Below are 16,038 nucleotides of genomic sequence, written 5' to 3'. Positions count from 1 at the left end.
AAACCCCCTTAGACCCCTGGCATCAGGGCCCCTGATGCTCGGGCCAGACCAGCCCTAACTTTCCCGGCTGGCACGGCCACGCTGTAGCTGCCCAAGGCTGAGGTCCCTGGGTTTCTGGAATCTTCCAGGTTCCTCTGCAGGCTCACTGCTCCTGACTCCCTTTACTCTGCAGAGGCATCCTCCACGCCACACAGAGAAAGCCTTTCTTCCTTCCCTTGACAAAGCACCTTCTGAGGGCCCGCTCCTGCGCCACACACCCACAGAAAAAGGCCGCTGGTTTTGGATGGAGGCCCCCTTGGGCTGCACAGGAAGAGCTGGGCAGGAATGTCAACCATCCTATAAATTTCATTCAATAACTGCAGTGGCAGCTTCCTATTTTCCCACTAGATGGGGTCTGTGATCTCTACAACTCAGAGTTCCAATCATTTAATTTGGCTCTGAAGGCAGCTCAGAATTTTTTTTTTTTTTTTTTCAAAGCACAGATAGCTTTTCTTTTATGGGAAGTAGCCTTGGGCTGAAATGGGAGAAGCCCTTGGAAAACGGATATCATCTGTGTCTTCCTTAGTTCGCAACTGCAATGGGGGTGAAGCTCTTTGCAAAAGAAACCTGGCAGATCTGAAGTGGGGATACAAATGGGGTCAGCTAGGAAACGATTCCTGTAAATAGAGAGCCATTCTGGAAAGGGCTCCTGCTGGCTCTGCCTCTTGAGACAGGCCAGAGACCTTAGCTCTGGACAATTGTGCCAAAAAAAACCCTTTTGGGCTGGTCATTGTCCTCATTTTGCTTGGTCAACTGCAGCCTGCTGGTTGAGCAACCCAGGCCCCAGACACACAAAGCAAGAAGGCCCCCCCCGGGGGTGGGGCAGGGGAATTGGACGGTGAAGCTTTCTTGGACATTTCTGGGCAGTTGAAAGAGTGTCAGGCAGAACAAAAATGAAAAGGGTCTACATTTTGGCACAAGAAACAGATCTCTCTAGAACACAGTATAAGAGAGACTTGTTAACAGCATTTTAGAACTTCACATGTATAAAGAGAATCCTTGACCAGCAAACTCAATCTTTTGAAGTGTAAAGTTTTCATAGATACAAACCTGTTATAAAGAAACCTCTTGTCGGGGTTCCCTGGTGGCGTAACTGGTTAAGGATCCAGCATTGTCACTGCCGTGGCGCAGGTTCAGTCCCTGGCCCCAGAACTGCCACATGCCATGGGTGTGGCCAAAAAAAGGAAGGAGGGAATCTCTTTTTGAAATGCTTTCATAGGACGCCACAAAAGGTGTCATCAGCAAGCTTTGAGGTTGACTATGAGACACAAGTGCATGATAGACCAAAACAACAACAACAAAAAATGAGTTCCTGTCATGGCGCAGCAGAAATGAATCCAACTAAGATCCATGAGGTTGTGGGTTCGATTCCTGGCCTCGCTCAGTGAGTTAAGGATCCAGTGTTGCCATGAGCTGTGGTGTAGGTCACAGACGCGGCTCGGATCTGGCGTTGCTGTGGCTGTGGTGTAGGCTGGCCACTACAGCTCCAATTGGACCCCTAGCCTGGGAACCTCCGTATGCTGTGGGCACGTCCCTAAAAAGACAAAAGACAACAACAACAAAAAGTGCATGATAAACTTTTCGCTGTTCACACTTTTATTTCCTGGAAAGCTGTTTGCAGAGACCCTCCCATTTCCCCAGGATGGGGGATATTTTGGACAAGTGGCCTTTGGGCGCCTGGCCCTTGTGGGAACAAACTCCTGGAGTGCTTGGTCATCAGATTTCACCCTTTTCACTCAAATTTATAGCCCTAGGGATTGCCTACTGGGAACACTGCAGGGAACAGATAGTGGGTTTCATGTTCATTACATGCTGGGAACAAGCTCAAGAGATTCTTAGGGAGTAAAATCAGAACGTCAGTCATTTGGGAAGGTGGCCTTGAAGCAATGTGCTTTTCTGAGCGCTCCGGAGACAGACGGTGGTGATGGTTCCACGACAGGTGTGAATGGACGTGACACTACTGAGCTGTACCCTCAAGTGTGGTGAAGAGGGTAAACGTTATGTGTATTTGGCCACAACTAACATTTTTAAATTAAACTTTTAAGAATGTGCTTCCCTGAACACATTTATCAGTCCTGATCACAGACTACAGCATATATCAGCTCAAATCTGGCACACATGCTGTGTAAACTGCATACACTTTCGGCAGAGCTACAAGCATCTTCTAAGAAGACTGTCTGTGTAATGGAGCCTCTGGTCCTCCAGAAAGCTGCCTTGGCCATCCTGTCAGTGACATGGACTGACTCAGATGAGCCCATTGATTGCGTGGCAGGGACACCTTGTGTCATCAGAAAGATGCTCACAGTAAGCCCAGGGACAGAGATCACCTCTCCATCCTAGTTCTTGGCCCAGCATGTAAACCAAAACTCAACCAGTGCTTGCTGAAGTGAACCAAATTCTTTGGTTTTGTGTAGACCTGGCCCATGTGTACATGGCGAGAATCAAGGGGCTCCCAACAGCTTCTGAGATGTCAGCTGTCAGACAGAATTCTGGCTGAATGAAAGAAATCCCAAAAGGGTCACCAAAGGGGCCACAAGAAATTCAAGCCATAGAATCCTATGCTCTTCAGGACCTCTCGGCTCTGAACTCAGCTCTGAATTCAAGCATCGTGGTAGACAGAGGCATGAGACCCACCCTCAAAAAGATGTCCATATCCTAATCTCCAGGACACCTATGGGTGTGTTACCTTGCCTGGCAAAGAGGAGTTAAGGTTGAGATGGAATTAAGCTTGCTATGGGTCCCCATCCCTGCCTTCTAGGATCCGACAGACTAGGGCACAAGTTTGCAAAGTGGTTCATGAGATGATTTCAGGTAGTACATAAAACTTTTATTTTAAGTAGATGCATTATTTATCATATTTTTTAAAGTATACATCTAGTGCATCAAACCCTCAATTCTTAAATATTTCTTAGGGTGAGGCTCCATTTAAATAAAAAGAAAACTAGGTAAACATAAATCAATGAAATCTAAGTTAAAATGTAAACAAATAATGCATGACTCGAGATGAAACAAAAATCTCGAGATTATAATCAAATGACTGCATTTTGGAAACTTCTTAAGGATTTTACAGACACATGTGTTTAATGGGATATAAACTTTAAGAAGACTGTGGCTTGGGCAAGGATAAGCTAAACCCACAGTACAAGAGAACATCAAGGGTGAGGGGAGGGGGTCCTGATAAATTTTAGAGGATCCAGGAGAGGCTTCTTAGGAAAATGTTTTTAATGAATTGTCTTCCTCTTAGTTATCCAGCCCAGGTGTATTTGCTTGGCCTCCTCGGGGACTAGTGGTGACCCACTGAAAAAGCCGTGTCATTTACAGTTAAGATGCTTCATGTCTCACGGTGGTCTCGGGTCTCAGACAAGCTTTTCTGCGTTTCTGCCCCTTGTACCTGCTCTTCCCTCTCTCTCCTCGAGGTATTTCCCAGAACACAAAGGGAAAGTGGCCGCCTGCACGCTTCAGCTCACCACTCTTCCGTGCAAAAGACCAGCTAATTTGACATGAGCATTCTGTTCTTCCAAACCCTGATTTCTGGGGAAGTGGCTCCTCTGGGCCAGTAACAGGTGACCTCAGAGGCGGGGTCCTGTTTCCACGAGGCCCACAGTCACCTTGTGCCTCGGGAAGGGGGCAGTGTGCAGAGTCAAGGTGAGAACGGGCTCGGAGATCCAGGCAGAGCCTGATGGCACCGGCTGGGAAAATCTCCATTCCGTCAGCTTCCAGACTCCTTTGTGTCCCACAGGAACGCAGGAACTACCTTCAGGCCCAAAGCAACATTTTCTTTTGGGTCACCTTGAGGGTAACAATGGTGTGATCAGAGAGCTGATGTGGCAAGGGACCCTAAGCCCACCGGTGGCTGTGACCCAGGAGGTCTCCTGGAGAAAGAGGGAGGCAGGACCAGCTGCTTAGGGTGTCTTGCTGTTTATCCTACAGGAGAGCAGGCAGAGAGCAAACTGGTTTTGCTAGGCCTGAACATTTTGTTTATATCTCCGACAATCACAGGATTTAGCCCTTCCACTTTTGAGAGATTGTGTCATTCAGCAGAAAAAGTGCTGGTACATTTCTAGCCCTGACCGTGTGCCAACTGCGGCACCTAGATTAACTCACAATATCCCTGTGACACATCGCTGCCATCATTAGCTGCGTTTCTGCCGATGAGTTAGGCACCGAGAGGTCAAGGGGAACTCACCCAGGGATACACAGCCAGGAAACTCGGAATCCAGGCACTCTGTATGTAGAGCCTCTGCTTCTAACCAAGAGGCCAGACAGACCAGAGTTAAAATCTTTTTTCACCACTTACTTGTTACAAGGTATCTTTATGAATTCAGATGTAAAATGGAACGAAAGATACCTACCTTATAAGTAGAAAGACTAGAGAAAAAAGTACGTATGTTATCTATACTTAGCTCAAAATAGATACTCGATCAAAGGTAGTTGTCACAGTTGTTAAGGAACAAGAGTGACTCCGAAAGGCATTCAGCTCCCCTGCAAGTCTAGGGATGGGGCGTGGTCCCATTTCCCACAATGTCACCTCCTCCCTGGGCCAGCTGCCACTTAGACTGGCTCACTCTGCTGTCAGGGACCAGCAGTCCGTCTGTTACCTGGTGCTGTAGGTGAGTGAGTACAGTTTACTGCTTCCAGCCTTCTGTACGATTAAGATTTAAATTCTCCGGAACGGGAGGTGGAGCACAGGTTCGGTAAAGGGCGCAATGGTCAGCGGACAGCTCGTAAGTTATGTGTGCAAATGTCTAGATCTGGGCAGAGAACATTTCCAGGCCCCCAAAGCCTCCCTCTGCTCCTTCCCCATCAATTCCCACCCCCCAGCCCCTGAGGCAGCCCCCTCGTCTACTTCTCTTGTCTTAGATTAGTTTTGCCTGCTCTTGAACTTCATAGAAGTGAGATTTCCAGGTTTTCCCTGCCAGCATCTTCATGGGTGCTCCTTGCCTTCTCCAGGCAGGGGACTAAGTGACCCTCGGGCATTTTTCAACGTTGAATGAATAAAGCTGGCTTCGTAGACACTTCAGCGTGTCGTATGCTAATAAACCTTCCCTGCACCGTGGAGGTGGGCAATTCAAATCTTGACACCCACGTTCCGCCTCTCACAGAGACCTGGCCAAGGATTTGTACATGGCAAGGATGAGGTAAGGGGAAGGCTCGTAGCCATAAAAGAAATTTAAGAAATCTCACGTCACTATTTACTGATATAACTAAGAATGAGGGTTAAGGAAAAAACCCAGCCCTTTCCTCATTTATAACCTCCCACTCTTTACACCGAGGACTCGGTCTATACGTTGCTGCAGTGAACAGATATTATTCCCATTTTGCAGATGGGAAAATGGAAATTCAGAAAAGTTGTCAATGTCACTAGGTCTCACAGTAAGTGGAAGTGCCAGGATCCGCCTCCACCTGTGTTGGATGTTGGAACCTGTGTTCTCAGCCACCAGGCTCCGCAGAGAGAGGCTGGTGGGATCCTGAAAAGAATGTGAGCTTTGACAATGGACAGAGGTGGGTTCGAATCCTGCCTCTGCAGCTCCCTCTGCTGGCTAATCACCTGAATGGCGTCTCTGAAACCCACAAGCAAGAGAAGAGCAGGGAGGGACGACAACCCCTGCCTTGCTGGTTTGTTCAAGGGTAAATAATACTGTTTGTAAAGCGCCTCTCTCAGAGAAGGCCCTCGGCATAGGTGGCTAGAAAAACGATTAGCCATTGTGCCTGCTAGAGACAAGCCACCCATGAGGACGACAATGGCTGCACGTGGCAGCACGGTCAGCCCTGGGCAAAGAAGGCCCCAGGGGCCACAGTGAGCATGCCTCCTCTGTCTGTCACCGTGCACTTGGCAGGACTTCCAGGCGAGTCTGCCTCGGCCCGAAGTTCCTGCATGACGCTTTGCAGGCAAGGCAGCAATTGAGCACACAAGCCAGCAGATGGGTTTAAAGGGCTTGAAGTGACCCATCAATTCAATGAAACAACTGTTATTGATTTCTGGATTTTTTTCCTCCCACTGGTTGTTTAACTGAATTGATGGGTGTTGGGTGGAATTGATTGCACCAGCCAGTCCTTTCCATGTGATAGAGACAAAATGATAGTGTTCCCCAGAAAATGAATGAATCTGCTCGTTAAAGGGAAGGTTCAAGCAAATGATTTTTTCCTGTGACACTGGCTTTCCCCCGTGGCTCCTCCTGCATAGGGAATGAGGGAGTATTTAGGGGCTCCCATTGCATGTCAGTGTGCTGACAAGCTGGCTCCCTTTCCATTTTCTTACTTCTCCCAGGGACAGATTAGATGCCAGAATGAATCCACCAATCTTTCTCTCCCCACACGCAGACTTTTGCCAGTTCTGAGTCACCGAAACCCTTGTGTTTTATCTACCCTGCCCCCACCCCACCCGGAATTAGACACATAAAAAGCCGATTTTCAGCATCCAATGAAAATACAGGTGCTTGTGCAAGTCGACAGTGTGCCAGCTCTGGGGGGGTGATAAGTCACACACCTATATGACTGATACCTTCTTCCTGGGAGGTTGCTCTTTGTGGGTTTCAGACAGTGCCACGCTTGTATTCACTGACAGTGATGAAAAAACCAGATGTCAGGACGAGGATTGGAAGGGCGATGCGAGTGGGCTTAGGGGGTGTAGCACGACTAGAATCGAAAGGGAGCTGAGGCCAGAGGATTCCGAAACCCTTCTTTGAGTTGCTGAGTTCTTAAGCTTCCTCCGGCCACAGAGGGGCGAGCTAGGTGACCCCTTTTCAGGAAACAGATGATAGTTGAATTTTTATTGCCTTTCAAAAAAAAAAAAAAAATCCATCTCTTTCTCTCTCTCTCTGAGTCTTTGCTGCCGTCATCAATCCCATTGTGCTGCTGAGATCTCAGGGTTATTGTAATTAGCGGCACAACTGAAATTCTCACATACGATAAAGAGGGAAATATCCTAGGGACCCAGGGGCTCCCTGACCACACAGCTCTGTTAAGTCAGCTGACTTGGCATATGCGATGTGTATTTTGCATTTTTATGGTTTTATATTGCATGGATGTCTCCTTCCTGGCAACTCACACGTAACACACCATGACATGAAGACTGAGTCGACACACTGCCGATTTTTAAAAATTCGATTTGCTCCTCCATATCCTGCCCAAAAGATAAGGCAGGAAATGAGCCCCCCTCACGGAAAACTAATGAGGAATTGTGAATTTGACTCTGAGGCACTGGGAAGCAGACAATTTCTCGGTGGGGTTCAAAGAACATCTCTCAAAGTGGCAGGTGTAAAATGAGTGGGGTACCCATAAAGGATATTAAAAAAGAAAAAAAAAAAAAACAAACAACAAAACGTAGAACAAAAAGCCCTCTTGGACTTCCCACTGTGGGGGCAGCAGGTTAAGGATCTGGTGTTGCCTCTGGCAGTGCTGGCTTGATCCCTGACCCTGTGCAGTGGGTGAAGAATCCGACACTGCTGCAGCTGTGGCATAGATTCCATCCTTGGCCCAGGAACTTCCAAATGCCACAGGGGCAGCTACAAACAACAAGAACAAACAAACAAAAACCTCTTAGCCCACTAGAAATAGAAAATTCCTTAACAATTTTTTAAAGTGTCTACCAACATTCCACAAAGAATACTATTCATATTGGTAACTGCTAAAAGCATTCTCTCTGAAATAACAGGGCAAGGAAAGCTGGGGCCAGCGCTTCTAGTCAACATTGTATTGAGGATCCTGCCAGCAGAGTGAGAAAAAGAGAAGAAAATCTGCAAAGATTGGGAACAAAGAAACAGACTGGCAGTTTTCACAGTTGATATGAGTGTCCGAAAAAGAAAACTCAAGAGACACTTTATAAGTAAGTAGGATTAACAAGCACGTTGCACACTGCTGTTCAATACCAAGATGCCAATATCAGTTAGCTTCCTTTATCCATTTCGTGGAGCCAGTAGATACTTATTGAGCACTTAGTATGAATAAAACAGGCAAAAGGCCCCATCTTCTTGAGTGCACCAGCCAGAGCCACACGAATAATGTAATTAAGTGAAGTGAGTGGGAACAGGAAGCCTAAATGGTCAGCAGAACAGAGGAAGCTCATAAACATCAGGGTTCTGATTCCCAGCAGTTCACTGTACTGTGTATTTGTCAAGATGTGCACCTGCTCTTGGATCTTCAAGAACCAAGTGCAGTAGAACTCAGACCAGCGCAAGAGCCAATCGTGACCTTTGTCTGGCAGACAAAATGTTTTTTAGAAAACACACCCCTAAATTTCATGTCAACATTATGCAATCCATATTCAAATTTCCCTAAATGTTCTAATAAAGGTTGTTGATAGCTGCTTTTAAAGATCTAGGATCCCATTAATGCTCAGACATTCACGTGTCTGTCACCCTGTCTTAGTCTCCTTTCATCTAGATCAATCCTCCCACCTGTGCTTCCACCTGCCTCAGAGGCCATGCCTCCCATCCGTCGGTCCGCTTGCTCAGCTACCCCTCTGGGTACTAGTAACCACTCCTGCTTCTCGCTGTTTCTAATTCCAGGATACTGGATTTTTGATTGTGGATGTTGCCAAACTGTGTTCACATCTTCATACAAAATTCTGCTATTAAATGCGCCTCAAATTACCAGGATTTTTCCTATCTAAACCCTCCTTACAGAGAGACTAGAGATAGAGAAGAGGCTCCAGGGCTGGGACTTGGGACCTGGGACGATCATATTAGTAGGTTGGGAAGAAGAAAAGAAACAAGAAGGAGCAACAAGTGAGGCAGGGAAAAAACGTTTAGAAAGTGCAGCATCCTGGACACCGAGTAAAGAAAGCGTTTTAGGAAGAATGACCGGCTGCATCAAAGGTACTGATAAACCCCGGGAGGCAAGGACGGACTGAGACTGCACAATGGGTTCGCTGCATGGAAGCCATGGATCCCCTTGGCAGAGGGAATGCCCCCGGCGGCATGGTCATGGATAGGCAAGGAGGGCATAGGCTGCCCGTCTCTTCCCAACAGTGACAAGGAGTCATAGCGTGTCAAAAATGCGCTGTAAAACTGCATTTAAGCCATGTCTTTAATCAGCACACCACTATGCATGGTGACAACGATGTCCCAAATAATAACGACTGTCACCATTAAACAGGAAGGAGGAGCTAGCCTCAGGGCCAAGTGCTTTACATATATATCATTTCATATTTCATTACAATCCCATGAGGCAGAATTACTGTTCCCATTTAACTAAGTACTCTTCTAACCAATGGGGATAATCAAGAGAGAAAAGTAATCAAGAGAGAAAAACATGTCTGCTTTAATAGAATTCTCATTCTGTTGCTGGAATGCAAACAAGGGATTTTAACACAGAGAAGTTACTTCCTTTTTCCAAGTTCAGAAAGCCAGGAAGGAGAGGAGCTAGAATTAAACAAACAAACAAATAAAACCAAACCATTATTTTTTCCAGTACCTTTTTTGGACTTCCAAATAGCAAACAATTAATTTACAATTAAAAAGTTTATTTAGGGAGTTCCCCTCATAGTTCAGTGGTTAACGAATCCAGCTAGGAACCATGAGGTTTCGGATTCAATCCCTGACCTTGCTCAGTGGGTTAGGGATCCGGCGTTGCCGTGAGCTGTGGTGTAGGTCGCAGACATGGCTCGGAACCTGCGTTGCTGTGACTGTGGTGTAGGCTGGCAGCTACAGCTCTGATTGCACCCCTAGCCTGGGAACCTCCATATGCGCAGGTGCGGCCCTGGAAAAAGACAAAAAAAAAAAATTTATTTAAAAAAATCCAGCATGACTTTAAACTTTCTATGTGAAAAACAGGATTGCCACAGCAAGTCTCAATTCTGTATTCAAATATGAAACTTCAACTGTCCAATATTTGTCCAGGACTAAGAGAAAAAACTCAAATATCAAGTAACTCTCTCCAAGAAACCCACCAGGAGTTTGCTTCATGTGGGCTCCAAGGTAGTGTAGACACACACACTTTAGCATTCTGTGTCTTTGGACAAGTCAGAGGCCATTTTACCTGTCTGGGTTTGTAGTCTTCCTTAATCAGTCAAAATTGATAAGAAGCCAGTCAAGAAATTTGGGCAAGCCTTTATAGGGGCCCCTGCTGCAGCAGGGGGGGAGCAAAAACAAACAACACTTTCCCTTCCCTGCCTGCTCCCTGGAAATAGGGTGGGGAGCTGGAGATATGGTTGGGGGACAGCTGGTCCCTTATCCCAGGCAAGGGTAGAAGCAGGTCCAGGGGTCGAGTCACAGGGATGACTGAGGGGCTCAATACCCTTTGGTGGTACTGTGTGCAGAGGGCATGCCTAGCACCCTGTTTGGGCTCCCGACATCCTGCTTTTGCCCTCCATGCTTCAGAAGTGGCGGCTAGGTTTTGGTTTTCTTGTATCTTTTGCCAGTAATTTGCCCCAACTGCATTATGCAGTTATTTTTCGTCCCTTATAGTTCCATTGTATTTTGTTGCTGGAGGAGATGGTGGTCCAGGTGCAAGCACTGCAGCCACTGCTGCAAGGTCCCAGCCTGTCTCAGACGGAGTGGATTTCTAGAGGAAAGTCTATTAAAGCCACCTTCTAAAGCTGCAAAGCCCTGTTTAGACATTTGTCTGGTGGCAACCGTTATAAAATCCGTGAATCTAGGATTCTCCAAATCTCTCCCTGAAATCAAGAGCCTAAGGAGTTAGCCACTCAAGACCTGCCCCCTTCCTTGCAGCCATGACAGGGGGGACTGCTTGCTAGACAGGACGAGGGAATACATAGGCTTGTCCATGGGGACTGCAAGTCTCTGTGTGACACAGAATGACAGGAAAGTGACAAATGGCCTTTAAATTCTATTTTCATGATTAGAAAGCCTCAGTGCTCCATTTATTTATTTTTAATCTTCTGGGTGGATAAATGCCTGATTGGGCCTCAACTAATCAACTCTAGGGCTTTCTGATTCCAACTAGGTATGGTGGACAATAACACACTTTTCTAACTTGATTCCCAGGCATTGGATGTCGTGCACATCCTGCTGCCTTATGGCTTTTTTTATTTTTTTATCTCTGTATGCTCAGAGAGAAGCTTTCAAAATCATTTATCTTAAGCTCTCCAGCTGCTGCCTCTCACTGTGTCCAGCTGGAAGATGAAATTCCTATGAACAAATCAAATCTGGGTTCTAAAAAAATGAGGGTTCTAAACCTTCAGTTATCTCTACACTACAGCCTTCCTCATGGAATTTCCAGAACTTCGTACTTCCTAGCAAGAGAAGAAACGGGCCCCTCATCATTGATCATCTGCTATACACTAGATGCTCTGACACCTTATAAACATTAATTCCTTTTTTTTTTTAATCTCTGTTTCATAAATAGGAAAACACATCTGTGGGAGGTCCAGTTAGTAAGAGATAAAGATAAGACGTGTTTAGATTATCAGTTACTTAAATCAGATGAGCAGTTTCCCAATGGCTGGTAAAGTCCTGTAAACCAGAGATCACTAGTTATCCCTCAGTAATCATTCTCCTTTCACTCTCAATTTTAGCTGAACAAATGGTTTCCCAAAATCAAGGTTACATCTCCCAGCCTTCCTTGCAACAAGTGCAGTCATGTAACAAAGTTCTGACAAGTGGGAAGCAAGTAGAGGTGGGAGCTTCTTCTAGGTTATTCCCTTAAAAGAAAAGGGCTTTCCATCCAGCTATATGTCTGTCTTCACTCGAGTACCACACTGTTTGGATCACTGTATAACATATTTTAAAATCAGGACACCTGATGCCTCCAGATTTGTTCTGCTTTCTTAGGATTAATGTGGCTATTCGTGGTCTCTTGTGGTTCCATATGAATTGTAGAATTTTTTTTTCTATTTCAGTAAAAAAAACAAGATTTGGAATATTTGTAGGTATTGCATGGAATCTTTAGATTGCTTTGGGTAGTATGAACATTTTAACAATACTAAATCTCTCGATCCTTGAATATGGCTTTCCATTTGTTTTTCCTGTTCAGTTTTTTTCATCGATGTTTTACCACGTTTAGCATATAATTTTTTACCTCCTTATTTAAGTTTACTCCTATGGAACAGAATATAGAGCCCAGAAATAAATCTACGTGTATACTGTCAGCTAATTTTTATCAAGAGAGCCAAGAATGCACAGTGGAGAAAGGATGGTCTCTTCAATAGTGTTGGAAAAGCTAGACAGCCGTTTCATGTGGATGAAATTGGACTCGTATCATTGGGTTATGATGACCATTGTACAACAATTGATATATACATCAATTGATATACATATCAATTTGCCCATTTTTAATATAAAAAAGAAACTGGACCCATGTCACATACCATACACAAAAATCGACTTCAAGTGGTTTAGACTTAAATGTGAGACCTGAAACTATGAATCTCCTAGAAGAAAATATGCGAAGGAAGTTTCACGGCAGTGATCTGGACAACGATTTCGTAGATAGGACACCAAAAGTTCAAGCAACAAAAACAAAAATAAACAAATGGGACTACATTAAACCAAAAAAGCTTTTGCACAGCAAAAGAAACAATTAACAAGTGAAAAGGCAGCCTACAGTATGGGAGAAAATATTGGCAAATCTTTTATCAGGTAGGAATTGATGTCCAAAATACAGAAGGAATTTATACAGCTCATCAGGACAAAACCAAGCCATCTAATTTAAAAATTACTCCCATCACGTCACTAACACGTATCTCTTTAGGCTCTTATCCTGAGTTTCGACCCTTAGCACCCTCAGAATTCTAGAGCCCCACAAAATGACACTCACTGACTTTGGATTTTAATTAACTTCCAGGTGATAAGCTGAGTAACAGTGATGTCTTCCAGTCCACAGCTCGCTCCCTTGCTGAATAGCAATAATGAAAAGGCAGTCCTAGGGACTGAAGCCCTTTCATTGCTCACTGAAAGAGAAGACAAAACATTTATGAAAATGTTGCCTCTGATCCAAGGGGTCTATTTTATCCTCTCTTTGTCCCAACAAGTTCTTTGTGGTATGATCCGAATTTTCCAAAGTAGAAATATATACCTTTAGGGGGAAAGTCAGGCTTCTGATGCAGCTTTTGATTTACTGAGTTCCTACACCTGCCCAAGCAGCACACACACCATTGATCCAATCCAAGGGCCATCTACAGGTTCATTAAAATGCAATGGACCCACATCAGGAATAACAATAAAGACACACATCAACAGCCAGAAATCACTCGGCTCCACGTTCTGTCTGAAGGCGAGTTGCTTTCTCCATCACTTCCCCAAATACTCCCTTTACGAGCTGTGAAATTCAGCCCCTAGAACTGAATGATGCTGGGCTTTCAGAATTCCTTGCACTCTCTGCCTCCACAAGGCCAGCCATCTGTCTTGGCTGATAAATTCTGCATTCACACGGGATCCATTAAGCTCAAGGCATTCCACTTCCAGGAACATATGTTACATTCTTTCTTTGTCTTTTGTAAATTTTCCTAGATAAAGTTGACATTTAATTCCAGCTGCATCTGGAAGGTCAGGAAACTCTGCCCTCCCTGATCTCACTTCTCTTCATACCCAGGAAGGTCCTTGGACCCAGAAGTCCCCTTGGCTTTGGTGGGAAAAGTGGGTCTTGGAGCCCCCACATCTGGGGTGGAATCCAGTTCTCTAGATTAGCTGTGTGGCTGTGGGCAAGTGATTACCCCTTCCCGAGCTTTTGTTTTACCATCTGTAAAATGGGGATGGTGGTAATACTACTTTGCCAAATTAGTAAAAATGCACTTGACTTGACTAAATAGAGGTTAGGATTGTTCACCCTGACAGAAAACAGAAGTGGTTAAAAACTTGAGCTTTTGTATCAGGCAGACCTGGCTTAGTCCTCACATCAGTACCATGATTTTGGAAAACGTGTTTAACTTCCTAAGAGTGTTTCTGTGTTTAGAAAGTATTAGTGAAAAGGAAAGTACTTCTTATGAGAGGATTAGAGGTGATTTTTGTAAAGCACTTAGCACTTGGAATGTGCTTACTAGGTGGTAACTGTTATTACCCTTGATGCTGCTATTATTATTATTATGGGACGTCTCCCCACGTACCGGCTCAGCATGCTCTTTGTCAAAGCAGAATTATCTACCGAGTTGGTTAGGGAGACAAGTCCATGCCTTGAAGCTCATGGTTCCATTTTGCCTACCCTACAGCTGAATCCTGAGGGTGAGGACAAGGAAGTGTTCCCATTTCCTGATTTTTTTTTTTAATTCATCAAGGACCTCTGTAGCCTCTTTGACAAATATCTCGGTTACCACACTCAGTCTTCAGAGTGGCCAAGAAAGCCCTCAGCCAGGATAATTTCCTCTTCACAGGTGGGGGAGGAGCCTGAGGATAGAGGCTAATAGGGCTGAAAGCCCAGAAAAAATTCAATGCTCTCTGCTTTTAAGGGAAGCAGTAAAGATTACTTTTACTCAGGCAACGAGGTCTCTGCCACACAGTGCCTGCTACCTTCAAACCCTCTTTCCGTTTTCCTTTAGGATCTTCATTTTAAGACCCAAGCAATGTTCCGATTGTTGTGTAAAACCCTAAATCATCTTTCAAAAGAAGGTTGTGCCAAACTCATCTCTCGGAGTCCTCGCCACTGAATTGCTCGTCTTCTCGCCCAAGGGCAGCCCTTCAATCAATTCCTCTGGGCTGCGTACTAAAAGAACAGCTGACTGAATTAGAATGCTCAGGACCACAGCAGGATGGGAACAAGAGTTTCGCACAAAAACACAACCAATCGATTGGCTTTGATTCACCTGAAATATGGGAAACTCTGAATGGCATCTGTCATGAAAAAGAGATTGGAAAAAGACACTGCTCAGTTCCATTTCCGTGACCACTCATGAAGACAGCCAACCCTATATCCAGCTGAAATGAGTACAAATTGAACCTGCACTCGAAGGATTGTAAATTAAATTACACATGGAAAGCATGCACCTTGTATTAAAATAGACTTTTACAACTGTGCCATATTTGTGCCTTCATCAATACAATTTTAAATGATACTCGTGATCCTGTCTCAAGAATCTTGAGTCTCGGGGTTTCTACAATAGAGCATGCATGTAAGAAAAAGATGAAAACAAAACCAAAAAACCAAATAAGCAGATGGCTCCCTGGCGTGGCCATCTATATAGTAGCGATTAAAGAGGGGAACCTCCCAAAATATACCCAGGGTTCAGGGATTAATGTCCCACAGGCGATTGTGACTGTGTAACGAGTTCACACTATCCATACTCCTGCACGATCAATCTGTAAACCAGAAAAAAAATCATGAACATATATATGATAATCATATGTACATATACATACATGATAATACAGATCATGTAATACCCACATACCTGTATTATATAATATATACATAATGATCATGATGTATAATGTATGAACATGTATATTTAATATATATTTACATATGTCAGTATTGCACATAATAGCCATATACATGCGTGTATGTATGACACACATATGACTGTCACAGGCAGTAGTAAGACCAGGACAAATTCTTCTTAGCGTTGACATCACTGGCAACTAATTAATAATCAGCACTTTATGAGGCAGTTGTGATTTCATAGGCAAAGTCTATTTCACTCTCCAAACTTGAATATCTACTAAAATACACTTAAAAGGCCATTACTGGGAACACTTGTTATTAATTTTTAATTTAATATCAGATATGTGCTATAATAGACAAGTCTATTTATATTCACATATCTGTACCTATCATATGTACCTCATATATGTATCCATCTTTTAAAATTGTCTTGTCTTAAAATTCCTTTGCTAGCTTTAGTTATGAGAAACTGGAAGAATACAGCATCTGGCAGTCTTCAACTCTCTCCTCTCACCCTTAGCCATCCTCGGCTCACCTCTTCCAGCCAAAAAGAGTCTACAGGTCTGAAGTATTCTCAGTTAAGCTTCACAGCAAAAAATAAATCTGATCAAAGAATCCTATAATGGCAGTTGCTGAAGAGGCTTACAAAAAATTGATAGCGGAATTTTGAGAAACAAAATTATCACTCCAAATATCTCTGAAGAGTACATATGAAGCATGTTTGAA

This window comes from Sus scrofa, chromosome 11 (genome assembly GCF_054392235.1).
Source record: "Sus scrofa isolate SSC_HxYL_T2T_F1_AM1 chromosome 11, Sscrofa_HxYL_maternal_Yorkshire_Landrace_v2.0, whole genome shotgun sequence".
NCBI classification, from domain to species: Eukaryota; Metazoa; Chordata; class Mammalia; order Artiodactyla; family Suidae; genus Sus; species Sus scrofa.
This window is presented reverse-complemented; position numbering follows the sequence as displayed.